This window comes from Anomalospiza imberbis, chromosome 10, assembly GCF_031753505.1.
Source record: "Anomalospiza imberbis isolate Cuckoo-Finch-1a 21T00152 chromosome 10, ASM3175350v1, whole genome shotgun sequence".
NCBI classification, from domain to species: Eukaryota; Metazoa; Chordata; class Aves; order Passeriformes; family Viduidae; genus Anomalospiza; species Anomalospiza imberbis.
This window is the reverse complement of record NC_089690.1, coordinates 2,307,400-2,333,539: the sequence shown is the minus strand read 5'-3', so window position 1 is coordinate 2,333,539 and position 26,140 is coordinate 2,307,400. Positions and strand designations below refer to the sequence as shown.

Genomic DNA, 26,140 nt, shown 5'->3' with positions numbered 1-26,140 from the left:
TTTATCAAATATAATTTGGAGGAGTTTTTTGTTGATTTGTCTGGTTCTTAATTTGCTAACTCAGGCTGAGTAGCAGCTTAACCACTCCACTTTTAATTTTCTATCTGTATCCTCCTGCCCACCCGAGCTGCTGGAATTTAAGTGAAGAAATAACTTCCAGGCAGCCAACATCTCAGTCTTCCACGGAACTTTATTTTTCCTAATCACCTCTAATGTCTCATGGGCCATTACTTCTCCTGCTCTACACAACGGGCTCTGAGCAGGCAATTAGCTCATGGTGAAACCTGCAGCAATTAAGAGCAGCAGCCATCTGCAGCCAGGTGGCTGTGGCCACACGTGGATTTTGGGGACAGCACCACCCAAGGAGAGCTCGGCAGAATTTGGAACAGCATTTTTCCTTTCTCAGTGGAGATCTGAAGTCTGGATGCTCTAATGAACCTCGTTATTTGGATGAGAGGAGCAGATCGTGCCCGGGGAATATTCTGGATGTTGGAAAGGAGAAAAGCTTTGAAATCACCAAGGTGGAGCAACCTGGTCTGGTGGAAGTGTCCTTGCCCTTGCAGGGGTTTGGAACTGGATGAATTTTTCTTTCCCAACCATTCCATGATTCTGAGATGGAATTGTAAAAGCAAATAGCCCCAAAATGCTGAGTTTTGGATGAGTCCACCGGGAGCAGAAACGGAGCAGGACGGTTTTTCTCTTTGCAGGAAGCAAAGATCAGTCGGCAAGGCTGGGATCTATAGAAGGGAATTTTACCAGATATTTTTAAAGCCAGGAGATTCCTCGCTTTTCAGACAAAAGGAAACCTGAACAAGAAAACCATGGGAAAGAGCAGGTTGTGGGATATTTGGTGAACCATTAATTATACCTAGTTCCACTAATTGATCCCACTGAAGAAATCCACCTTGACAATAATAACCTTTCAGTTGTCAGAAATAAATTTCAAAATGCACCTAAATATATTTTTCTTTGCAGCTTCAAACAACACAGGGAGGAGCTGAGGACAAAGGAAAAATCAAGCAAATAAAATTCCTCTCTCTGAGAAAAAGTGTCTTTCAAAATATCCCCCTTGATTTTCTTCTAATTAAGCCACAATTAGAATAGTCACTGTGACAACAATAGAATTATTTTTATTGCTACTTAAAATTGTGTATGACAATTTTATTTTCAATGGAGAAGAAAGGAAAAGTGGAGAATTCAGCCCAGGGCAGTATTTCCAGCTGTACTTTCCCATCTTTGGGAAGCAGAGAGAAAAGTGACATCCCTGCAGAGCTCAGGGTGGAAGAGAGATGTGTGGAGTGTCTTTATTTGCTTGGAAAATGTTCCAAAGTTGTGTGACCAAGGCTCTGAGCAGCCTGGCCCAACTCTGAAGTGAAATCTGACTTTGTTTCAGTCCTGGCCTGAGCAGAAGGTTTGGCCAGATGTTCTTCAGAGGTGCCTTCAGCAGAAGTTTTCTAGCATCATGGAGCAGTTACAGCATCAGTGTTTAAGCTATTAATGGCTTTTGTTGATTTTATTGAATTAAATCAGTGTTACTATGATGGAATGAGATTGTTTAGCTGAATAAACTAAAAGCCAGAGTTCAGGCTCCTCTTCTCTTCTCTCCTCTCCTCGTTTCTGTTTTGATGCAGCCCCAGCATTTTCAGAAGAGGAAACACCAGTAAGTCAAAGATTACCAGAGCCCTTACAACCTTTCCCCAAAAGGACTACATCAAAATATAAACTGTGCCTGTGCCAAGGAAATGTTAATGAGTGGGATCTGGAAAGTTTAAATATAAATACATATAATTACAGCTTGCTGCTGACAAGAAATTGCGACTTTCTTCCTCTAAAACACTAAACTGAAATAAAAGCAGATATTCAGTCCTGCAATCACAATAGGACCTGGAGACCTGTGATTGTATCAACCAGAAATAAGTTCAATCAGTTTTGTATTCCTTCCTTCTAGATGAATGCATAGACATTAGTCAGAATTGTGCTGGGAAAACTGGAATTTCATAATTGCACTGAAAAATCACTTCATTTCCACTGCAAACATCTAAGCTCAAAATCAAAGAATAAAAAGAAACCCTTAAAAAATGAGCACAAATAATTAATCTCTGTTTTCATTCATAGGCAGGACTGAAAAACTGTTTGGGAAAGGAATTATTTAAATGTTCTAGATTATATTTGATTGGAAGGGGAAAATTCATTTCTTCCCCTGAAGGGAAAAAACTAATATGTTCCAAAGTGCAGTAAAAACAGAGCCATTCTGAGCTGTCATTTGCAATTAAAAAGAGAAAATATTTAATGGGAGCTGGTGAATACTTTGCAATGGCAAAATTGCTTTTAGTCCTTAGAAAATTCTCCTTTTATTAGAATTTCCACAGTCTTTGTGTTGCATGTAAAGTGAACACTGGGAAATAAAGATGAACTGGCTCAAGTAGAGTTTGAAGATGCTGGAATTTAGCAGCAAGGAATGGATTTTCCAGAGCAGCTGTGGCTGCCCCTGGATCCCTGGAAGTGTCCAAGGCCAGGTTGGATGGGGCTTGGAGCAACCTGGGACAGTGGAAGGTGTCCCTGCCATGGCAGGGGGTGGTTATTTATTCAGATTCTGGTAGTTTTTTTCTGCTTAAAATGTATAATTAATGATTTTTTTAAATTTCTACAGCTTCTATATTTGTGTCCTCACAACAGCCTCACGAACTTCAACTGAGCACACAAGTGTAGGAGGGAAACAAGGCATGAAAAGGGGAGAAAAAACCCATGAACCTACTTAAAATTTGAGTAAATCTTAATGAGGGATGAAAACCTGAATGCATTTCACAACCTCTGTTCACCAGAATATGAACGAGTTCATCAAAAAACATGAAACCAGGTGAAACAAATCCCACTCTGCCTGTAGGGCAGTGATGGATCTATAGAGTTTTTTTCCCCTAAAGGGGTGGCCAACATGGAAACCCACCAATATTTATTCATTTTTTAAATTTGTCTCTCTTCTTTTCCATTTTGGTAACACCATAAATCTTTGTCAATCCCCTTTATTGAACTCCCCATGTCCTGATTAACAATCTAATGGTTCTGAGAGATGAAACTCATTAATTTTGATTATAGGCCCTTAAAGCAGGCACTAACTCTTCCTTTAATTCTGATGGAATTGCCTTCATGAAGCAAAGGTGGCTGAAAACCGAGGCCACCACAGTGCAAGATGCTCATGCTCGGGGTGGTTGTAGTAACTCCCTACTCCTGCTGCTACTCAGAGCAGTAACTCCTCACTCTGCTGCTTTTCAGAGTAGGAATTCCTGATTTCTGCTGCTTTCCAGAGCAGGAATTCCTCATTTCTGCTGCTTTCCAGAGCAGGAATTCCCAGCTCCTGCTGCTTTCCAGAGCAGGAATTCCTCATTTCTGCTGCTCTTCAGAGCAAGAATTCCTCATTTCTGCTGCTCTTCAGAGCAGGAATTCCCCATTTCTGCTGCTTTTCAGAGCAGGAATTCTTCATTTCTGCTGCTCTTCAGAGCAGGAATTCTCAGCTTCTGCTGCTTTCCAGAGCTGGGTGCCCCTCAGGGACTCTCCAGGTCATGCTGGTGGCAGGAGGGGGATGTGGCAGCACGACTGATGGATATTCCTGAACATCCAGATTAACAGGAGGACTAAAAACTACTTTAAAAGAGACCCCAGAAAACAAAACAAAACAAAAAACAAACAAAAAAAAACAACAAAAAAAATTTAAAAAACCCCAACAACCAAAAAAACTCCCAAAAAAACAAAACCACCAACCCTATGGAAACTTAAGAACCATTTTATTGCCAGAAACTGAGCTGACAAAAATATATTTACTATGATGATGAGGCTCAGAGAGGCAGATCCAGTAGCTGGAACCTGGCAGAACTCCCCTGTCCACTCTTGTGCATTCCCACACCACCACTTCTCTTCCTATACACAGTAAAGCAGGATTTTAATAAAATGTCAGGCCAGTAATAAAAGACCATTTTTATCTGACCTTTCAGGAGAAGGTAACTGAATTTGTAGTGAAATAAATCTGCAGGTTGAGTAGAGCTGGGCAAGAAATGGGTTTATTGTAGTGATATTTGGGATATGTTTCCTCCCAAATTAGGATTAAAAGTAAAAATCTATAAATTTATCATAAAATGATTATCAATAAAGAGCTTTACATGAGTTTGGCAAAATATTTTCTTCCTTTCTCTTAAAAACCAATTTAGCTTTGAGCTGCCTGAAGGAAAAACTAAAGTTTGAAGGAAATTAAAGTTTGAAGGAAAACCAGAATTTTTTTCCGTTAAGACACATGAAAAGAATCTCAGGATAATTGAGGTTGGAAAAGCCCTCCAAGACCATGGAGTCCAATCCCCACCTTGTCCCCAGCCCAGAGCACTGAGAGACACATCCAGGAATTCCTGGGACACCTCCAGAGATGGGCACTCCAAACCTCCTTGGGAGCCCCTTCCAAGGCCTGACCACCCTTTCCATGGAGAAATTCCTGCTGATCTCCATCCTGAACAACCCCTGGAATTAGTAAGACCAAGTAAGACCAAAAGAGGGAATACTTTTTTCCCTCATGTTATTGATAAATAAGGAGGAGCCACAATTGTTATGGTGAGACAAGGAGCAGCCCAGGAGCTGGTTTGAACTTTTAAACAAACTCAACTCCATGTTTTCCAGGAGCTGGTTTGAACTTTTAAACAAACTCAACTCCATGTTTTCCAGGAACAGCCCAGGAGCTGGCTTGAACTTTTAAACCCCAATTCCACTTTTTTCCAGGAGCTGGTTTGAACTTTTAAACCCCAATTCCACATTTTCCAGGAGCTGGTTTGAACGTTTAAATCCCAATTCCACATTTTCCAAGAGCTGGTTTGAAGTTTTAAACCCCAATTCCACATTTTCCAGGAGCTGGTTTGAACTTTTAAACCCCAATTCCACATTTTCCAGGAGCTGGTTTGAACTTTTAAACAAACTCAACTCCATGTTTTCCAGGAGCAGCCCAGGAGCTGGCTTGAACTTTTAAAACCCCAATTCCACTTTTTCCAGGAGCTGGTTTGAACTTTTAAACCCCAATTCCACCTTTTCCAGGAGCTGGTTTGAACTTTCAAATCCCAATTCCACATTTTCCAGGAGCTGGTTTGAACTTTTAAACCCCAATTCCACATTTTCCAGGAGCTGGTTTGAACTTTCAAATCCCAATTCCACATTTTCCAAGAGCTGGTTTGAAGTTTTAAACCCCAATTCCACCTTTTCCAGGAGCTGGTTTGAACTTTTAAACAAACTCAACTCCACGTTTTCCAGGAACAGCCCAGGAGCTGGTTTGAAGTTTTAAACCCCAATTCCACCTTTTCCAGGAGCTGGTTTGAACTTTTGAACCCAATTCCACGTTTTCCTGTTGGATGGGGACATTCACACCCTGGATGCCAGCGGATCCATGGAGTGTAGCTCCTCCAACAGCTGACAGATGTGACAAGAGGGCTCCCAACATCACACAAAAGCCACACGTGATCTGGCTCTGCCACTTTGGCCTTCCAGATTTGCAACCCCAAGCCAAGAAATGGGTAAAGGCCTCATTTGATCCTGAAATATCCCCCATTTTCATGGTAATTTGTGAGTCAGAGATTTGAAATGTTAACCGAGTCACAGTATTTATATAATTTCTAGTGTTGTGTGCAACACCAGCCGCAGTTTGCGAGGTCACAATATGAGTATTTTAAATATTCCTGATTCCAAAGCCTGTTTAAATCTTCTGCTTTGAAACTGTAATTAAAGCTTTCAGGGAAATCCTGTCTTACTCCCTTCATATTACCCAAGCCCTCCTCTCACTCCTCAGTTGCCTACACCAGAACCCACATAGGAACCTGAAATATGGATTTGTCTCCTACACCTGCCACAGAATATGGGCCTGGTAATTGAATTAAAGTTCTCCAAAATAAATTAATTTCACGTAGCAGATGGCCAGCATGGATTTCAGCTTGCTGTGTGGCAGCCAAATTGATTTAAATCAACTTGAGGAGAGGTAGGCTTTAATCAGGTCAGCTGACAGCTATTAGAGCAAACCTGATTGAAATTCAGAAATTTAGGGAAAATAAATCCACCACCAACCCGACATTCCCCTCCCATGGGGACCCAACAGATAAAACTTTTAAAACATTCAAATGATTCTGGTTTGGGCAATAAGATTTAGTAGAGCATGGCAGGCTTTTATTTTGCTGTTTAGCCTCCTCTGTGCCTTTTTAGTGGAAAAGGTGCCACATAAAACCAAGCACCATGGAACAAGAGAAGAGGGAAAAGTCCAATTCTTGGCTGCCTTCAATCAATTTTTAAAACCGTTCAAACGAGACGTGAAATACTACAAAGTCAAAATAGCTGCATTTTATACTCAGCTTGCACAGCTGTAAATGAAAATAGAGCTGAGAGCGGAGAATTTGTGCAGCAAATATTTCCTTTTTTCCCATCTTAACATTACTTTTAACAATTCTTTCCAGAAAAATAATTTGCTATTTGCTAAGCATAGAAATAAGATACAGGTGAGTTTGTTGTGCCACCTGAGATGCCTCATTAGTGGTTTTTAATAATTATATTTCTCATGGCTCTGGAACAGCTGGGCTCTATCCTTCAGGTAGGAATGAAGTCTCCATCCTGCTTTCTCTGTTATTTTGAGCATCTTGTACACAAAGCTGGTTCAGAAATAGATTTTCCAGCTTGTTGGCCAGCTCCAAACCTTTAATATTTATTTTCACTTCAAAATCCTGGTGAAAGGAACACTTCAGAAGTATTTTGGGGAAATACATATTCAAGAAAGAGAATGACTATGAAATAATGGATTTTTTCAGTCAAATGGGATAGTCAAACACTTTCCATATTAAAAAAGAACAACTTGAGTCTCAACTTCATGTCACTCCCAGCAATTTCTAAATGTGGCATGGAAGGTGTGTGTGTCATGGATAAATACCTCTGAAAACCAGGAATCATGAAAAGCCACCAGGAACTGATAAACTACAGATCCAACTGGACCAACCTTGTTCTAGTTCCAAACAAGACAGAAAACACCCACAGTGTTGCTTTAATTTAGTGGCAGGATTATTTTTAAAATTCTTTTTTTTACCTGCAGCCTTTGCTTCATAAATCACAGAATACCTCAAGTTGGAATGGACACGTGGGATCATCAAGTTCCACTTCCATATATTTGTATTTAGCATATTCTGTGTATTTTTCCTGTAGGAAACTGTTAGAAAATCAAGTGAGGTTGGAATGGATTCACTCATTAGTGCTGGAGGTGAATCTGCCATTTCTCTTGAGGCAGATTAAGCTAAAAAAAAATAAAGTTGTTTACATTTGATTTGGCTCATTCTTGCCTGCCCTTATTAAAAATACTTTCCTATGATCAGTTTCTGCTGCCATCAAACCACACTTCCAAACCTCCCTGTCTAGACAGAAAAGAGAAAAAAATATTAAATTGTGGGGTGTGGCATTGATCAGGAGGAGATGTTTCTTTTTTTCTTATTATCAGCATCAAGCAAGGACCTGTGTGTGCTCCTCATGCTCTTCAAGGTCACCTCACCTTGCTCTGCATGGATTGACACTGCTGGATTTGGATGAGCCAAAAAATTCAGGATGCAAGCAGAGGGTGCATCTGTGGATGCAGGTGCTGGGGTCAGACTCTGCCCCAAACATCCCAAAAACCCTGAGCGTGGAGCATCCCAAACCCACAACAGCAGCATTGGGCAAACCTGAGTTACCCTACAAACCCACCTTTAAAATATCAGCGGATTGCTGGAAACCCCGACGCTTTCCCCTCCCGTTCCTCAAGTCAGGAGTTGCCATTGTGTGCCCAGAGCTGGGATAGAGGAGAGAGAATCCAAAACTCTTCTCTGTTTTATCTATTTGCTTCTCTTTCCCCATTTAGCTGCTCCCCCACTTGTGATTCACAACATTCCAGCCACTTGGGAGTCAAAGGGAGCCTAAAGTGGGGCACAAAAAAACAACTTGCACAATCAAATGCTTCGAGTGGGTCTTGATCATCAGATTACATTGAACTTCAGACTATTCATATGCAGAAAAGATTGCAAATCCCAGCTTCAGATGGCTTTGCTTCATTAATGGCATGAGCAGCCACAATTATCGGGCTGTTGTTTCCAACAACGAGCTTAGAAATACAGGGAAACGGCCACAATATCTTGATTTATTGGGTTGGATCTTTGAAATGTCATCTCTGAGGCAACTTTTTTCCCAGGCAGCTCAAAAAATCTGTTCTCAAGTTTTTGGGGGAGAAAAATAAAAGTCACACCAGAAAAATCGAGCTATTTTTGTACTGACATGAATGACAAATACATATCCAGAAACATTAAGCAAGTGGGTTATTTTTATATTTCCTTAATTCAATAAGGCTGAATAAGGTGAATAGGAATAAAGTGAGCCAAGAGATTATTTATTGCAATTGATAACTCTGTGTGAATGGGATTTCCAAGTCCTAGAAAGTCCAATTTCAGGTTGACAGTGCTGTAATAATGTAAAATTCCTTCTGGGATGTTTTCTCGGAACCATTCTCTGTCCTGGAATACAACAGGCAGCCACTTTTCCTGTCAAAGGTGCAAATTAAATTCAGTGATATCCATCCACAATGCAGCATTTTCATGATGAGTTCACTCAGGAAAAGGTCCTGAAAACTGGCAGAAAATAAATCTGCCCAGAGATTTTTTGTGCTGCATATTCCATATGTGCCACCCCAAAATTATGGAATCACAGAATCAATCAGGTTGGAAAAACCTTCTAAGGTCATCAAGTCCAACCATTAACCCCAGTTTTTAATATCAGAACCTGAAAACTCTTAAAACAATCCCAAAACTCCAAACTAGGGGCCTCCTGCAGTAGGGATCTCTGGTTCTGCATTTTCTTTGGCAGCTCCAGGAATTTTTTGATTTCCTGTAAATTCTGTTGCTTACAGGGTGTTTTCGGTGTCGAGGATTTGCAAACATCTCCATATATAAATAAACCACTTATATAAAGAAACAAGGTTGGCAGGAGTGTATCAGCTGTTCTGGTCCGCCCAAAATGGTTGCTCATTTTTTCATGGATTTAAAAAAAAAACCTAGCACTCCCATTTTTTCCTGAAAAGTTGTGATTCCCACAAATCCCCATGCAGGGAGTCATCTCTCCTAACAGGCCTCTATTGTGAGGCCTTTCAGGTTCTTTACAAAGAACACAGGAGAATTATTTTGTCCCAGCTCAGATTTTTCAGAGATTTAATATTTCTATTTAAAAGGGGAAAGTGATTTTTATCAATTTTACTTTTCAAGTCCTGCTTGTAAAAGAAAGAAAGATGATCTTACTCTATTAAATGGTTTAAAAATTAATTGTTTCAAATACATAAAATATCATAGGATGGATTTCCCTGTCCCTACCACAAAATGTTCCTCAAAGAGATTTCTCTGTCCCTGCCATCCAAAAAAGTTCCTCAAATATTCTGATTTGCCTATGAATTGGAATCTCTACATTTTACAAATATTCCTTCGCACAAAAGAAATTTTTTGCCTTTTAATCAAAGCAATTTCAAGGTAGAAGTAAGAGGAAGTTTCACCTTCGCATTGTGTTGTGAATCCATAAAAATCACTCTTCTTATCCTTTAATTTCATTTTCCACTAGCTGGAAAAAAATGAAAGTTAAGAGGAAAGATTCTTGCACCCCAAAATCCTTTAAAAAATCCTTAAAAATACACAAGTAGACCAACAAACCAAATAAATCAATGTGATTTTGGGGTCTAGAAATTCTCAATTACAGGCAAAATGTAGTCAAGCAGAAACAAATGCAAGCAGGAGGATATCATTGCCCAAACTTAATTGCTTAAATTCCTTAAATTTCTGGAGTGAAAGGAAGCTAATTAGATATTGATTTAAATAAATGCAGCCTCCTGGTGGCTAAGCACTGGTTATTAAGGGTTCTTGTATAAATTAAAGGCTACAAGGAGAAAAACTAAATATTTTTGTAGCCCTGATTCTAAGAAAGGCTAAAATCAAAGTCTCATTCAGCCAGAAGTTGCACTATTTGGAAAGCTGCTCTTTTTATTGCACCGAGACCCTCATGGAATTCAGAGGGAAAGAACTGGCTGAAAACATGGAGCCACGGGTTGTAAACATCCAGGCTGGAGTCTAATTATCAGTTACAGGATTTCATAGCATCAAATCCACCAAATTGAAGAATTTACACTTCCCTGAAACAGCAGCAACAAAATTAAAGAGCGCTGAAAGAGTGAAGTGCAATTTCTTGGGAATGAGAGGAAAGATCCCGTATTTCTGTTGCCTGGAAATTGGGAATACCACTGGCAGAAGGATCCAGCTCCCACCCATCCCTGGCACAGGGACCACAAGCATTCAGTTACTCTCAGAGTTGAGGGGTGAAGTTGTTATTTAGGGCAATGGGAGTGACTAGGAATGTTAATCCGAAATTCAGAGCGGCCTTTGGATTGACTTCCAGCAGTCATTCACGGTGCTCTTCCCTGATTTAAGGCTCCCCACAGACTTTAGCCAATGTTTTGGTCCTTGCTAACACCGCTCTGTGAACTGCAACTCATTAAATTAGACGGGACTTTGGGGGAGATTAATTACCTTGGGAGGTGCTTGACATTCCCCATCTGGAGCAGAGCTCTGGTTGCTGCCTGGGGGAGAAGAACTATTCCATCCAGGGAAAGGCACTTCGTTCCCAGATTTAGCTGCTCCCACAAGGAGTAAATGATGGCCCTGGATTGCATCCTGTGCACTCCCCTGGAGGACATGGGGATGAACCATTCCACCCATGGAAAACCTCTTCTTTCCTGGAACACATCATGCCCAGATTTATTTGTTCCCACAAGGTCTCAGTGATGACCCTGGATTGCATCCTTTGCACTCCCCAGATGGAGAGGGGGATGAAACATTTTATCCATGGAAAACCACTTAATTCCCTGAACACATCATTCCCAGATTTACCTGTTCTCACAAGAGTTAAATGATGCTCCTGGATTACATCCCATGCACCAAAGTTTCCCTGAAGGGCGGGGGGATGGATGAGCCAGTCCATCCATGGAAAGGCACTTCATTCCTGAGCAAAACATTCCCAGAGTTAATTTCTTCCACAAGGGCTAAATGATGCTCCTGGATTGGATCCTGTGCAACCCCCTGAAGGACAGGGGGATGAACCATTCCATCCATGGAAAGGCACTTAGTTCCCTGAACACATCATTCCCAGATTTACCTGTCCCCACAAGGCCTAAATGATGCTCCTGGATTGGATCCTGTGCATTTCCCTAGAGGACAGAGGATGAACCATTCTATCCATGGAAAACCATTTCCAAAACTCGTCATTCCCAGATTGAGCTTTTCCTCTAAGGGCTGAAGGATGCTCATAGATTGCATCCCATGCACCACCAAATTTTACTGGAGAGGGGATGAACCAGTTCATCCATAGAAAGACATTTCATTCCCTGAACACATAATTCCCAGATTTATCTGCTCCCACAAGAGGTAAACGATGGCCCTGGATTGCATCTTGTGCTCTCCCCTGGAGGACAGGGGGATGAACCATTCCACCTGTGGAAAACCATTTCCAGAACACATCATTCCCAGATTTACCTGTTCCCACAAGGGTTAAATGGTGCTCCTGGGTTGCATCCTGTGCCCTCTGATTTCACTGAAGGACGGGGGGATTTCCATTCATGGAAAACTGTTTCCAGAACACATCATTCCCAGATTTACCTGTTCCCACAAGGGCTAAATGGTGCTCCTGGGTTGCATCCCATGCACCCCCAGATTTCACTGAAGGACAGGGAATGGCAGGATGGCCATGACATGGATCTGTGGCAGCATCTGAGGAGCATTTGAACTCTGTTATTTCCTCCACCTATGTTAAAAGTGAATCCTCATAATCCAAATAAAATGGTGTAAAACTCCCTACAAACACCTGGGATCTACAGCCAGGAATTCCTTGTTGATGTGATCAACGAGGATCACATCAACACTGTGAAATCAAGAAATATAAAATACAGATTGATCCTTTTTATCCATAATCTTCAAAAGAACAAATAAAAAATATAAAAAAGAAACCCACAAAGCCAATATTATTCTATGGTCTAGCCAATGTGTTAATTTTTAACGTGATTATACTCACATTTCACATTAGAAGAACAATTGGATTTTTCTCCTGGTGGATTTTTCCAGAATCAGACATTCCAAGGCCATCAGAAATACTGTGAACATTTCTCCTGTGCCACAGATTGGGATTTTATTTCTTGATGCCTTCATCTAACCCAATAACTTGTGCTGAAATTAGATCAGGCATTTTAGGAAGAGATTCAATCTTATTTTAAGGCTCCTCATATCTGATGCTGCATGAACCACATCCATTAATAATCTGTTCCAGTGCTTAATTACCCTTGTTAAGAATACAATTAAGAAATTGTCTGCTTTTTGTTTGACCTTTTTCTGTGTTCAATTTTCCTTCCAATTCTATCAAAATTTTCAGATAATGTTTCTCACAGATTCTCTCAAAAATAGACCTGCTCATACATAAATCTATTTAAAATACAAGCTCTCTTCTTCCTTGTCTAGAGTAAAAGTGGCTTATGTAGATTAAAAAAAAAAATTAAACAAGGAAGAACAGAAAGGACAAAGAAACATAAAATAAATTCTTTTTAAAAGTGGGTGATTTATTAAAAAGCAACTGAGTGGCTCATCTTGCAACATGACTATTTTTAGACAAAAGTTCAGCATTTAGGGTTCAAATCCAAGGTGTTCGCTGATGCCCAGAATTTATTGTTGAAGCTCAACTGCTCAATCCATCATCCCTTGGATATGATGCTCTCCATGGAAATATGGGTAGGAATAAAGGGGTTAGAGCTGGGGAATGGTCTGGAGCACCAGGAGAGGCTGGGAAAGGAGCTCAGCCTGGAGAAAAGGAGGCTCAGAGGGACTTTGTGGCTCTGCACAACTCCTGGCAGGAGGGGACATCCAGGGGGATTTGGGATATTATCCCAGGGGACAGGAGGAGAGGGAATGGCCTCAGGCTGGGCCAAGGCAGGCTCAGGGTGGAATCAGCAGGAATTTCCCCATGGAAAGGGTGAATAAACTTTGGCAGGGGCTGCCCAGAGAGGTTTGGAGTGCCCATCCCTGGAGGTGTCCAAGGAAAGGCTGGAGGTGACACTCAGAGCTCTGGGCTGGGGACAGGGTGGGCATCGGGCACTTGATGACCTTGGAAGGCTTTTCCAACTCAATGGCTCTGGGATTCTGGAATTCTCCGATCCCATAAGAGCCTATGGGGCCATCCACAGCTCTCTGGGATCTCTCCAGCTCCCCTTCAAGCTAAGAGCAGAGCCCTGAGGAATCGTTGCTGATCCAGGGCTGCTGTGGAGCTGTGACATTATTTGGGATTATTGACCCCTCCCCACACTCACATTTACTCAAGCGTGGATAAACACACAAAAACCCCAAAGCCTTTCTGACACCACACAGGTGACAGCCAGAGCACACTTTTTTGTGTGTGTTTGTATCCCCCTGACTCCCACACAGAGTTTCCATGGGAAAACTTCAGAATGCCTCCACGTGGGAATTTTTAGTGCAGCTCCCAAACCTATCATCTCCCCAAAAATGTCCTTTTATAGCCTTGTCAATCAGTGTATAATTAGCTGGATTTACATGCAGAACAGATGGGAATTTTGGAAATGTAGCCTTTACTAAATGCATGTGAGGAGTTAAAAAAAAAAAAAAAAAGAAGAAGAACCATGACTTAGGGATTTAATATATTTGTATTCCCAATGTGAGGTTGAATTAAATTCAGTTCTATAAATATAGCCAGTAAAATTTGAAGCAAAAATGCCAAGAATTATTAATTACAAACAGCAACAACAAAGTTCCCTGGTGTTCAGAGGAGAAAGGAAGAAAATACCACATTTCATTGTGAAAAATAAACATCAGGTTCATGCAGATGACTTCAGATGTCCTCTTTAAGGAGAATTTCCCAAGTTTTAGGGACATGAAATTTTGTCATTTTGGGCTAAGAATTTCTCTACCCCCTTCATGATGTCACCACAATTCACCAGTGCTCAGCTATTTAATATTTCTGATTGACTGTATAGAATATATAAATAATTTTAGTTGTATCCACCAAAATATCACATTTCATAACTATTTGCTCTTTTCTTTCTTTTCCTGTGTTGTTCTTTAAATGTATTTTCTCCCTGTTGAAGTCCTGGGTCAGACTGAGTCTCCTGGTAAATTAAGGAGATAAAAGAACATAAAAATGTGACTTATTTCCCTTCTTCCTGCACACCTCCCAGACACTACACTGGTTTTTGACAGCTCAGTTTAGAACAGGAAGAGAAAATAGAATGCCAAATTAAAAATGAATAAAAATGAATAAAAATCTCTGGGTGAAAATGGGAGCAATATTCACCATTTTGGAAAAAAACACCTTTTCAGTCCCTGTAAAACTAAAATTACTCACAAACTTACCTGGAATTGCTAAAATAGTGCAGACAGTTACAACAGGAGCAGCTGGGAATGGGAATTTTGCTCTGCCACTGCCCACAAAGGTTGAGACTCTCAGATAAGAGGCTGAAATTCAGGTTCCCAAGCAAGTAAAATTATGTGGCATGAACTGGACCAAGAATTGTGCAGATTTTGTTGCCCTGTGCAGAAACTTTGCATCACAAAACACTTTAAAACACATAAAATTGAGCTTTTCTTTTAGAACAGAGCCAATTTCTGGGCATTATATTTTGTATTTTACTATTTCAGTGGATATCCACTTCCCTCCCAACCAGCTACATTGGGAGCACCAAAATCAGACCCTTTTTAGTCTGAATTACCATCAGAAAAAGTGCTTGTAATATGATCAGTGCCAGAATTTGATTTATTATATTCAAGAAGGAAATGAAGGGCAAAGAATCCAGGTTTGTTTGCCATGGGTATTGGAATAAATGCAATAAAATGCCCAAAAATAATGCACTGAAGTGCTAGAACATCACACTGATGAGCGCTCAGTTTTTCCTCCCTGGGGCACAAACCATAAATTAATTATACCTTGGAAGGCAGCTCGGCTGCACGGGCTGGGGAGATGAGGGGAAATAGATGGAGAAGACTTTCTTGGCTGTTGGGAATATCCAAGGACAACAGAGGGATTATTTTTGCCTCCAATATAAATAAGTAGCCCAAAGTTAAAGGAAAAAAAAAAAAAAAAAAAAAACAAAACAAAAGATAATTAAGACAAATTATCAGGAAAACTGGACCTCCTGGCTTATCACATCTAATGATTTGTTTTTCTGGGCATATTTCTCAGGTTTTTTCCCCTCAGAAAGGCATCAAGTCCCATCAGCCTAACTGTGAAAAATAGTTAGGCTCAGATTTTAACAAATATAGGTAATTCTTAAAGATAGAGAGCAGGATATATTTCCTTCCAAGCAGTATCTTGTTGTTTAAATAAATTGGATCAGATCTGTAGAATATAACTGTGAACTTATCTGGGGAGTTAAACACATGGGCATGTGAAGGACATAGGAACTTTTTAAGTCAATAATGCTGCCAAAGCCTGCGTATCACAAAACTTCAGGTACTGCCACGACAGGCAGAATGGAGAGATAATATTCAATAAATAGAGGGAGAGAAAAAGGATCTGTCAATTGGAAACAACCAAACATGCAACGTTAAATTCCTGAGTCTATATTCAGAAATGACAGAAATTTCTGCTTCAAGCCTGAACTTTTGATTTATCGTTTTAGACAACAGCTTAGGTTTTATCTCAGGGAATCACGGAATCACAGAATTGTTTGGGTGGAAGGGATCTTAAATCCCATCCCATCCCACCCCTGCCATGGCAGGGACACCTCCCACTGTCCCAGGCTGCTCCAAGTCCCAGCCTGGCCTTGGGCACTGCCAGGGATCCAGGGGCAGCCACAGCTGCTCTGGGAATTCCATCCCAGCCCCTCCTCAGCCTCCCAGGGAACAGCTCCTTCCCAAGATCCCATCTCTCCCTGCCCCCTGGCCATGGGAAGCCATTCCCTGTGTCCTGTCCCTCCATCCCTTGTATGAATTCCATGAGCCAGTTCAAGGTGATGTTTCTACTCACAGGGATCACCTTCAGAATAAAACTCAAATTCCATTTCTGCCCAAACTCAGCTGTGGTTTCCTACATGGAAAAATGAGATTAGTAAGTAAATCCTGATTGGAAAGCAAAGTCTGTATTCCATCAATAGAAACCCTCATCAAATTCAATTGTATTTATATTTCTTTGAATTACCAAAACTCAACAACATGAGCTTCAATAACAGCTGAGAGATTAATCCTTGTAACATGTTAAATAATAACTTTCAAATGAATCTAGCATTTGTTTTCCTGAAGAGATTGTAAAAGTATGAAGCTTAAGACTTTGATTCAAAAAATTATCATATCTTTATTGAGACAGAAGGAAAAAAAATTAAACTTTCTGTATGAATTACTCTGTACATATTTAATTTGTCTAAGTCAACAGGCTTTCCTCTACTTGTTCACATTTTTTTTTGTATTTAAACAGACCAAAGCAAAGAAAAAAAACCTACCCAAAATGAGCAGAAATGTTATTTTGTGTCTAATGAAAAATAAGGGATTATGAGGGAAATGCACTTGTGAAATGTAATTAAAGTTTACACCACTCATCCCCAGAATTCAGGTGCCTATTTAAATGGAATATTTATGTCTGCATTACAGGAAGTTATTGTATCTGTAAGGACAAATGTTAATTATGGAGGCATTACCAAGATGGTCACAGAATTATCATGACTTGCTCAGAGTTCTTTCCACTCTTGAATTCTGGAAAGGGATTGGAGTGAGAGTGAAACAACAAAGAGGAGCTGAAAAAACATTCTCCACATCCTGGCAAAGCTTTGCTGAGGTGCTGGAGAAGCCTGGGAGGAAATATCCAATTCCAGTGTTCCACCTACGGCACCTGCTGCTGCCCCGAGGGGTTTCAGGAGGAGTCCTCGTGTCTGTCACATCCTCACACACCTTTTCTCTCCCTCTCCAGGGATGCTGTGACAGCTTGTCAGGGTGGGATCCCCTCAAACCTGCAGCAGATCAGGACATTTCAGTGCTATCAAAGAGCACTTGGTGTTCCAGACGAGCAGCACTGGAGATTGAATGTTAACACTGATCCAGTCTGGCACATCCCATATTGCACAGCCAGCTCTGCCCAGGCCAAACAACAAGGCAGAAACACGTGGGAATAATCTACCCTTGGAGTTTAACAAACAGCCAGTTCTGTGCAGTCAGCAGAAAAATCATCTCCATTCTTCCCCTCCTCCAACTTGTTTACCCAGCTTCAGATTGAAAATCAATGTCAGCAAGGTGCCCTTCAGCTTCTGATGGCTAAAAGTTGGTTTCTGAGGGTTAAAGGTTGGCTTCTGAGAGATTAAAGTTGTTTTCTGATGGTTAAAAGTTGTCTTCAAGCTGTACCCAACAGAACCCACGTCTCCTGTCTGTTTTTCCAGGAACAGAACATGTATCCAATTCTGCTGTGGGTCAGGCAGGCTGACAGCAGCTGAACATTCCTAAAAGCAGTGTTTTACTGTAATTATGCTCATTTGTACCACAAAGAGATGCAGGTTTTTTGTTAGCACTAAGTTTTGTTTATAAAAATTGCCTTTTCACTCACCAGGTAAAATGACACTATAAAATGACATATATGCTCATGAATTCAGATTTTAAAAAACCACAGCATGGCAGAAGAGTGGAAAAGAAATAATAAAGATTGTTTTGCTATAAACACTCTTATTTTTGCATGGAATATTTACCCATCCAAACTCACAGAGAGTGCTTTGCACAGCTCAGGTTTGAACAGTGGAGGATCAGCACCAAGAATTATTTTAGCTCGGAGCACACCTCCAAAACTAAGAGTTCCTTTTAATCTGTCAGCTTTTATTTTTGTTAATGTTGTCTGGAAACACCTTTTAATAAATGGCTGAGCATGGAAAATAAAATGTTGTCCAGATACAGAAGGTTTATTGGTCTTCATCTGAAGCCTGCAACAGCTGTGGAAAGGCAGAGGCACCTCTGGCCTGGGCACTTCAATGAATGTGGAGATTTTCTGTTGGTATTGGGCCAAGCCCAGCAGGTACAGTGCTGCAAAGAGTTCCCTACTCTCCTTTAAAAATGAAAAGGTGAAGAAAAGTGTCAAAATATTCCTGTCATTCTTCTCTGGGCATGCCCCAGCACAACAAGTGGAGTTCTCCATTACATTTGGCACATGCAATCCTCTACCAAGGAAAACTCTGATTTTTGTCCGTGCCCTTCTTTTGGCTTTATGAACCCCTATTCACACAGATATCCAGAAACGTTCCAGACCTGCCGGTATTCCTGCACAATCAGACATTTAATCCTTCCAAACAGGACCCACAGTTTGAAAGACTCATTCACGATTCATTTTGGGTCCTTTGCATGCTGCAGTCCTCCAAAAAGGCGCAGTAATTCCCAAGGAGGTGGGGAGGAGGTGGGAGGCCCTGGTTCTAATGGGAAACCTTCAGGCTATCAAAGTGCTCCGTGAAATCACCAGGGATGAAATCCATATTTCCCCACTGAGTTAAACACGACTTGACAATGCCAATGAACTTTCAGAGAACTGACAGACAAATTACAGCATGCGTGTGCTAAGCCACGTCGAAACCTTCATTCCTAAAAGCCATCCTGTCAGGGGCTGTAAGCACTGTGGGATAGCACCGAGGGTTTTCTTCCTCCCTCCCGTGGCACATCCTTCCCGCACACAGACTGCTCCCAGACCCTGCAGAAGATTCAGTGAATTGCAAATTAAAGTCGTTTTGACCTGGAAGAAAGTGAGGAACACCGAGGTGTTTCTGGCCACAGTCAGGAAAGGTTTGTTGTTTGTCTCTGAAGATCTCCACCAAGAATCTGTCCCTCCCCACACTGTCCCAAATTATGTCCTCCGCATGTTCTACATTTGAGGATCTGGTTTGTGGAGCTCTGTGCATTTAATTATTTATTGCTTTTAGTACTCGTTCCCTGAAAGTTATGAGAAAAGAAAGGCGGGCCACAATCTACGTGTTCATAAGCACATCAGGAGGAATTTCTCCATGGAAAAAAAAAGGTGGTCAGGCATTGGAATGGGCTTCCCAAAGAGGTTTGGAGTCCTCACCCCTGGAGGTGTCCGTGGAACGCCTGGATGTGGCACTCAGGGCTCTGGGCTGGCGACAAAGTGGGGATCAGCCACAGGCTGGACTTGATGACATCAGAGGGCTTTTCCAACCTGAACAATTCCAGGATTCTGGATAGAGGACGATGGGATAGGATGCATGACTACAACAGGATTTGGTTGGATCCCTCTTCAGCTGAAGCTGCCAGGGTGGGTTTTGCTAACTCCTTCCACACCTTTAAGCACAGTCCAATGCTCTCCCTGGGGGGGAGAAGAAATGAGGAGAAATGTTGGTGACCGATCTCCAAAACACCTTTTAAGATCTGTATCACCCCTTTTCCTGCCAATATTCATCCTTCCTGCAAAACTCCTGTCCCTATTTGCCATCCAATCATTGCCCATTTCACCTCCTGCTGAAACACACCAACCTCAAGGTGGGACCACTTGAAATTTGGAATTCTCAGCTCTGAGCCAGCTTCAAGAACACTCACTTCAGCCAGCACTGCAAAATGAACAATATTTGCCCTCTTATTTTTTTTATTTATTCCTACTTCAAACCAGCTCCATGCAGAACATCTGACTCTGCAATCATTACTCATGTCCCAGGATGTTTTATTCACATGCTGAGCTCCTGTCGGACCAAATAAGAAAATTCCAAGGAAAAAATGCCTTTCTGGGGGAAAAAAAAACTGGGAACTGGGTTTGTCACGCAACATTTGTCCTGGCTGGCTGACACAGCAATGCTGGGAAACATCAAAAATGGGTTTGGTATTTTTTGGAAAAAGTTTCATAGATTCATTGTTTGTCCAGGAAAGTGAGAAATCCTGCTGGGAAAAAAAAAACAATCACCCAAAATGAACAAGGAAAATGCGATGATTTTCTGCAAAAAAAAAAAAAAGAGAGACTTATTTTCAGATCAAATTTTTTGCTGTTGTTGCTGTACTTTTGGTGGTGAGAAAGCTTTATTTAGTCACCAACCCAATTTCCAGGGTGTTTCAAAAAAGAGCTCTGGTTTGGCTGTCCCTCTTGCCTTTTCCCTCCTTTCACCATATGCTGATCTGACATTCCAATCCATCACAGAGCAAGGCTGTCAGATCCTCCCTCTGGAGTTCTTACTAAACACTCCTGAAAACAACCATACAGCTCTATCCATCTTACAGCAAATAATTAAAAAAATATAGAAATAGGAATTGCAACCAAGCCAACAAGATTCCAGGGGAGACCTCGCAAGCTTTTCTCTTTAATGTTCCCATAATCTGGGTAACTAACAGGACTGATGTCAGTATCACATCATTGATATATTGAGGTCAGCTGAAATTTGGGCCTGACAGAGGAGAAGTCAAACATCTGCAGGGAGAACGGTGTGCTTGAGGTAGGAATGAATGGGTGCAATTCCATGGCCTGTGTTCTGCAGGAGCTCACACAAGATGATCATAGTGGTGCCATCTGGCCTTCAAAATCTATGAATCTGCATGGAAATTCTCACTTGAACTTAGGTGACCTCTCTCCAAGCCCATCTGTAGGTTGAATAGTCCCATTAAAATGCAAGCCAAGCACACTTCACCAGCCTCAATCAGCTTCATTTGATGTAGCCACTGATGCTGGATTTTGGCAACGAAAAACCCAAGAAAACATAAGAAAAAACATGCAAGCATTTCTATCTATAAATGCAAACAGCAGAAAAATTATAAATTAACAACCCCTACAGCCACCAGAACGTTTTGGGGACTGCCACCCCGAGGAACTGCTGGCACTGCGTTCTGAAGAACAATCTGGATAACCCAGTGCTGATGTTTTCATGGGCAATATCCCAGGAATTAATTAGGCTGAGGTGGTAGAGGAAGACTTGCACAGGAAGTGGTTGGGACCACAGGAAGCTCAGGAAGGGCAATCACACAGGTTTTAAGTGAGAAAAGTGTAAAGGAACACACAAGGGTAAAAATCTTAGGCTTCAAGTTGCAAAGATTTCTCTTTTTTCTGTAAGAATTGTTCACCCAAGGCCTGTCTTAAAATCAGGAATTAAAAAGCCAGCAGAATGGGGTTTTTAAAGAGTTGGAGTAGCAGAGTGAGATGGAAATCAATGGGTATTCTCAGTTCAGTGAGAGAGAAAGGAAAAGTTTCTACCAGGCTAGAGCCTGGGAGAGTTTTCATTTCTCTCTGAACTGAGAATACCCAGAGAAATCCTCCTCCAATGCTGGGCAGCTTCCTGGTGTAGGCTCCCCTCTCCTGGGGCAAAGCAGACTTCCAAAAACTTCTCACGTGTTTTACTCTTTTGGAACAAATTTTGGAACAAATATTTTTGATGGTTCTACAGGAGCAGTGGGAGCCTGATCCTGAATTTATTGCTGTCTACTTTGCGTTCAGATATAACTAAGAGTGAAGGGAACGAAAAAAGGGGAAAACAGGGTATCAGCGGGAACTTTCATTCCTGAGGGTTGGTTTTGCTGGGGGGAGGTTGTTTTTAGTTTATTTGGTTTTTATAAATATATATTTTGGATCCAATGTCCTTCACTCAGCTGGATTTCGGTCCCCATGAAAACATTTTGTGTAGGATCAAATGTGGGCTATTTCCAGCAAGTTACTCGGGGAAATATATTCAGAAAGAGACTGGATCCTGCTGATGGAAAACAAAAACAAAGAAAGAGACAGGCCAGAAAGGAGTTCTGAAGAGAAGGAAGTAATGAAAGGAGCATTTGGGGCCCTGCTATTATTACACTGTGTCCATCCCCTTCTCCCTCACTCCCAACACTGTGGGTTTTAATAGTCCCCTGAAGAAACAGTTCTGTGGAGAAACCCACAGGGAGCAATGGCTCTGTCAGGGACAACCAAATTAATTTCTCTGTTGGAAACATGAATGTGACTCTAAACCCCAGAACAATGTATTTTTAGCAGTTTGGAGCATCTTTCTTTACAGCAACTCTTGTCCTTTATCCTTTGGAGGCTGAGCCCTGGTAGCAAGCACCTATTTAGGGACACCCCAGTAATGAGGATTGGGAGGTCTGGCTGCAACATTGCCTCAGTTTTGTCAAATCAGGATAAATCCCATTGGAATGCTTTGGAGGTGGCCTAACCAGCATGAAAAAGGAATGAATTTCTGCTCATTCAAATCATCCCATGCCGTTGTGCAAGGGGATAACGAGGCAGACTTTGCAGCAGGAAGGCCCACTGAGGGCTGTTAGAGGCTGTGATGTAGCTGCCACTTCCAGAAAATCCTTAAACAGCAGATTATTGGATATCCAGAGGAATTCTCTAGCAGAGTGTGCCCAGTTTTCAAATTCTGGCCCTGGACATCTGCTCCTGGCCACTTCCAGGGGAAGGACATGATGGGCGGAGGCTCTCAGGGCTGTTCTCCCACTCTGCCCTGAGTGCTGCCACTGGCCCCAAGAGGTCTCACTGCTGCTCTGGCTCGTTTGGAGCAAAAAAGCTTGGAAAAACACAAAAATCCCCTTCCCCTCCTCTCCCAGTGTTTTATATAAATATGTGTTCAGAAAAAAGAAAAAATCCTCTGAGAACTCCCTCCTCCCACAGCTGAATACAGAAAAGCAGCAAAGAGGCAGAGGAGGCCTCACTGTCCCATAGCAAGGATGTTCTTCTTAGATCAGGCAAACTTGCTCTTTTTTCCAAAACAATCCCTCATAAACCCTCAATTTTTACAGAAATTCCCATGCAAAGGGCAAGGCCTGGCTCAGCCTTATGGACAAGGGTCCCCACCCCAAACTTTCCTCTGTTATACAGCAGCTGAGCTCCCCAGAGGTGTTAGAGGTCCCTTTCCCATGACCTCAAAAGCCCCCAGGCTGGTAAATGTCACCAGCAGGAAACAGCAGGAAGAGATGTGAAGTCCCCTTAGTGATGCTTCCATCAGAAAAGAGCTGAAACCACCTTTCTTGTCAGAAGAAATACCTGCACCTCCATAGGATTCTTGCCCATAAGAGATCCTTTCCCAAAAATATTAGAGAGAAAACACAGCAAGGCAAGTCCAGCTGCCTGGCATCTGAATCTATTTTCTTCTTAGTTCTATAGATTTCTTAATTACGAAAATGTTCTCCTTTGTACTGGATACATGGGACTAATTAACATTTTCATCAGCATTTTAGATGCATCACACTGATTCCCAAAAGACCCCACATTTGTACCGCACATTTTTCAAAAGCTGTTTTGTGCATGTTCTGTTTATTCTACTTTAAATTGCATTCATAAAAAAAAAAATTAAAAAAAAAAATATATATATATAATCCCTTACAAAAATGAGGGGAAAACTAATCCTTCACACCCTCAGCTTTTTCTGAATTGTCCAGTGCAATTTGGGAAGTCAGAGAACAAAGTTTGGCTTTGCCTGTCACTCCCATGTCTGAAAAAGCTTTTATGTTTAAAACAATATCAGCGACTTCAGGGCACTCAGAAAATCACAATTCCTGACAAAAGTCAGTTTGGTTGGCACAAACCTATTAACTGTGCTGAAAAGAGTGACAGTAATTGCAACTGGCTAAGGGTTGATAAGAAAACTCGGGCTGCTAATTTGAAAGAAAATTTACAGACTGGCAAAGCCGTGTCAGACAAGGGAACCAAAGATAGCTGCACTTGGTGGGTTTTAATTCAAGGCAAAAAAAAACAGGAATGAATTCATAATATTTGTACTCTAACAAGAGACTTTTTCAAAGTGATAACTTTATCACCTTTTGTATCTCAGTCCATCAAAGTCTGCTCACAGAAAAATGACCTTTGCCACAGACCAAGCCTGACCCTTCTTGCTCAGTTATAAAATAAACATAAATAAAGGACAGCAGACCTGACCTAGTAACACTGGCAGAGATTTTGTGCTACAGGCTCTGAAGCCGTGGCTCATAAAAGAATTGAGGTTTGTGATTCAAGAGAGAGAAGAACTGAACTCTGCAAACAGAAAATAAAACTCTCCTCCTTGGCCTCAGGGGGTTCAAGCAGGAGAAGGAACCAAGTGCCCTCTCCCACCAGGGCTGGCAGAGCTTCACTGCCCAAATTAACCAAAAATAAATAAAATCTCAGGTCTATAAAGCTGCAATTTCCTTTAGGTGAGGTTTAGGATGGGATGTCCTTTCTCAGCATCTCCATGTCCACACAGTCATTATCACCATCCCATTCCTTTTCTCTTGTGCCCAAGCTCAGGGTGCCACCAGCACCTTCTCCTGCAGCTCAAAAACTTCCTGAGGGCAGGGAAGGCTCCAGTGTGGACTCCCCTGGTTTCCAGGATTGAATTAAAGCATCTGTGGCTCCTCTGTAAGGGGATTATCCCTGTTCTTTTATCTGAGTTTCAGAGCAGCTCAGCAGAGTGACCTTTCCTCAAGTATTGCCTTCTGATTCTTTCAGATCTGCATTTTTTTGTTAGAGGAAGAACTAAAAGATACAGCAGAAACCCCTGGATGTGGCAGGGGTTTCTGGATCCCTGAAAGTGTCCAAGGCCAGGTGGAACAGGGCTTGGAGCAGCCTGGGACAGTGGAAGGTATCCCTGCCATGGCAAGGGTGGCACTGGATGAGCTTTAAGTTGCCTTCCAAACCAAACAATTCTGGGATTCTAATCCATGTAGGTGACCACAGCACAGGACAGCTGCAGCTCCTATAAAATCTTCTGGAAATTTCTAGGAGTTATCTCTCCCATGAATATGAAACACAGCCTCTGCTTATCCTTGACCAGACACAACTCTGCATTTTAATGCTCCCGAAGCATTCGGTGGCTTGCAGAGAAGAGCACTTTTGAAATAAGGTTTGATAAAACATCACCCTTGGGAGAGCTCGTACATAAACACCTCCAAAGAGTTATGCAAGCCCAGCATGCAGCTCTCATGACAACACATCCATCCAGCATCAACCTAGGGCTTAAAAAGTTTCCACCTCTGCATAGCAATGAGCTTTTCCTCAGAGTAATCCTCATTCTCAACCAGGAATGCAAAGGGAAGCACAGAAGGGCCCCTCCCTCTCCTAAATCTTGAAATTATTGTTTTCAGGATGAGGATTAAAGCCAAGAGTTTTGCCAGCAATAGAAAACACGTTGTTTGCACAAGAATCACCTCCCCCAAAAGCCAGCTCGGTGTCATCTCAGATTTTTATGATGCCAGCTGACAGCCAGGGTTTCTAAGGAAACACCGATATTGGGGGAGCTGCAAGGAGAGAAAGAAAAGGACAGAACCTAAAAATAAGTGTCACACGCCCCTTCCAGACATGAAAAGCACCTGATAAAGAAATTGTAAACATCTTGGGATGGTAACATTTCTAAGACACCCACAAGGCTCCACCCAAGCAGGATCATCTTGCACCAAACAATATTTTGCTCGGAGGGAGTTCTGATTTTGAAATCACTTTCTTTTAAATATAGTTAAATATGCTGACTGCATTAGTTCTGAAATTATCTAGAATAAGCGAGATCATTTTTGTTTTGTGCCACTGCAGCTCCCATTAGGACTCGAAGTTTTAAGTGGAGCATGAATAAGAATTTCCCCAATTTTGAGTATTGATGGTTTTCTTTAATTAAACTGGAATGGGTTTGGGGAGAGAAAAGAATACCCCTCTCCTGGAGCACTGACAGGCCATGCTGGAATCAGACATCCAGAGCATTCCAAACTGCACTAAAAATTCCCAAAGAAATGGCATTGCAGCACAGCAAGTTCAGCACTTTTTAGGTCAATCCGTGGAAGCAAAATATCTTCAGAATATTTTTGGAATGGCCAAACCCTCTAATTTTTCAAAATGTCATTGTTTGTCCAATTAACCCAGGAAATCTCCTCTCACAGGGGGATGATCAGAGAGATTTCTCCATCTCTGCTGAAATGAGTGCTGTGCTCTAAAAAGGGGCGCCAGCCGGGTCTGTAACAACACCAAAGACAAATTCCTGCTGAAATAACTTTGACACAAAGCTCACTAGAAGCACTTAAGTACTTCACCATCTCTCCCAATTATGTGGGCAACCACAACCAGTGCACAGTTACGAGATGATTTCACTGAATGTGACTACTGGGCTTTAGGCTATGGATAAATATTCAAGGTTTTACTCCCA

General features: G+C 41.6%; 1 long non-coding RNA gene across 4 annotated transcripts; it reads right to left on the bottom strand.

Moving 5' to 3' along the window:
- Positions 1-3,453: 3,453 nt before the first annotated feature.
- Positions 3,454-15,811, bottom strand: LOC137479711 (uncharacterized). Of its 4 annotated transcripts, XR_011002453.1 has the most exons (7): positions 14,457-15,811; positions 11,706-11,967; positions 9,557-9,621; positions 7,313-7,406; positions 7,085-7,194; positions 3,817-3,912; positions 3,454-3,604 (listed from the first exon to the last, which is right to left on the bottom strand). It is a non-coding gene; the product is annotated as an uncharacterized lncRNA (long non-coding RNA). The 4 variants fall into 4 exon arrangements; XR_011002451.1 differs by lacking the exon at positions 7,313-7,406; XR_011002454.1 differs by lacking the exons at positions 7,313-7,406; positions 11,706-11,967; positions 14,457-15,811 and adding an exon at positions 10,581-10,595.
- Between the last annotated feature and the right edge of the window lie 10,329 nt (positions 15,812-26,140).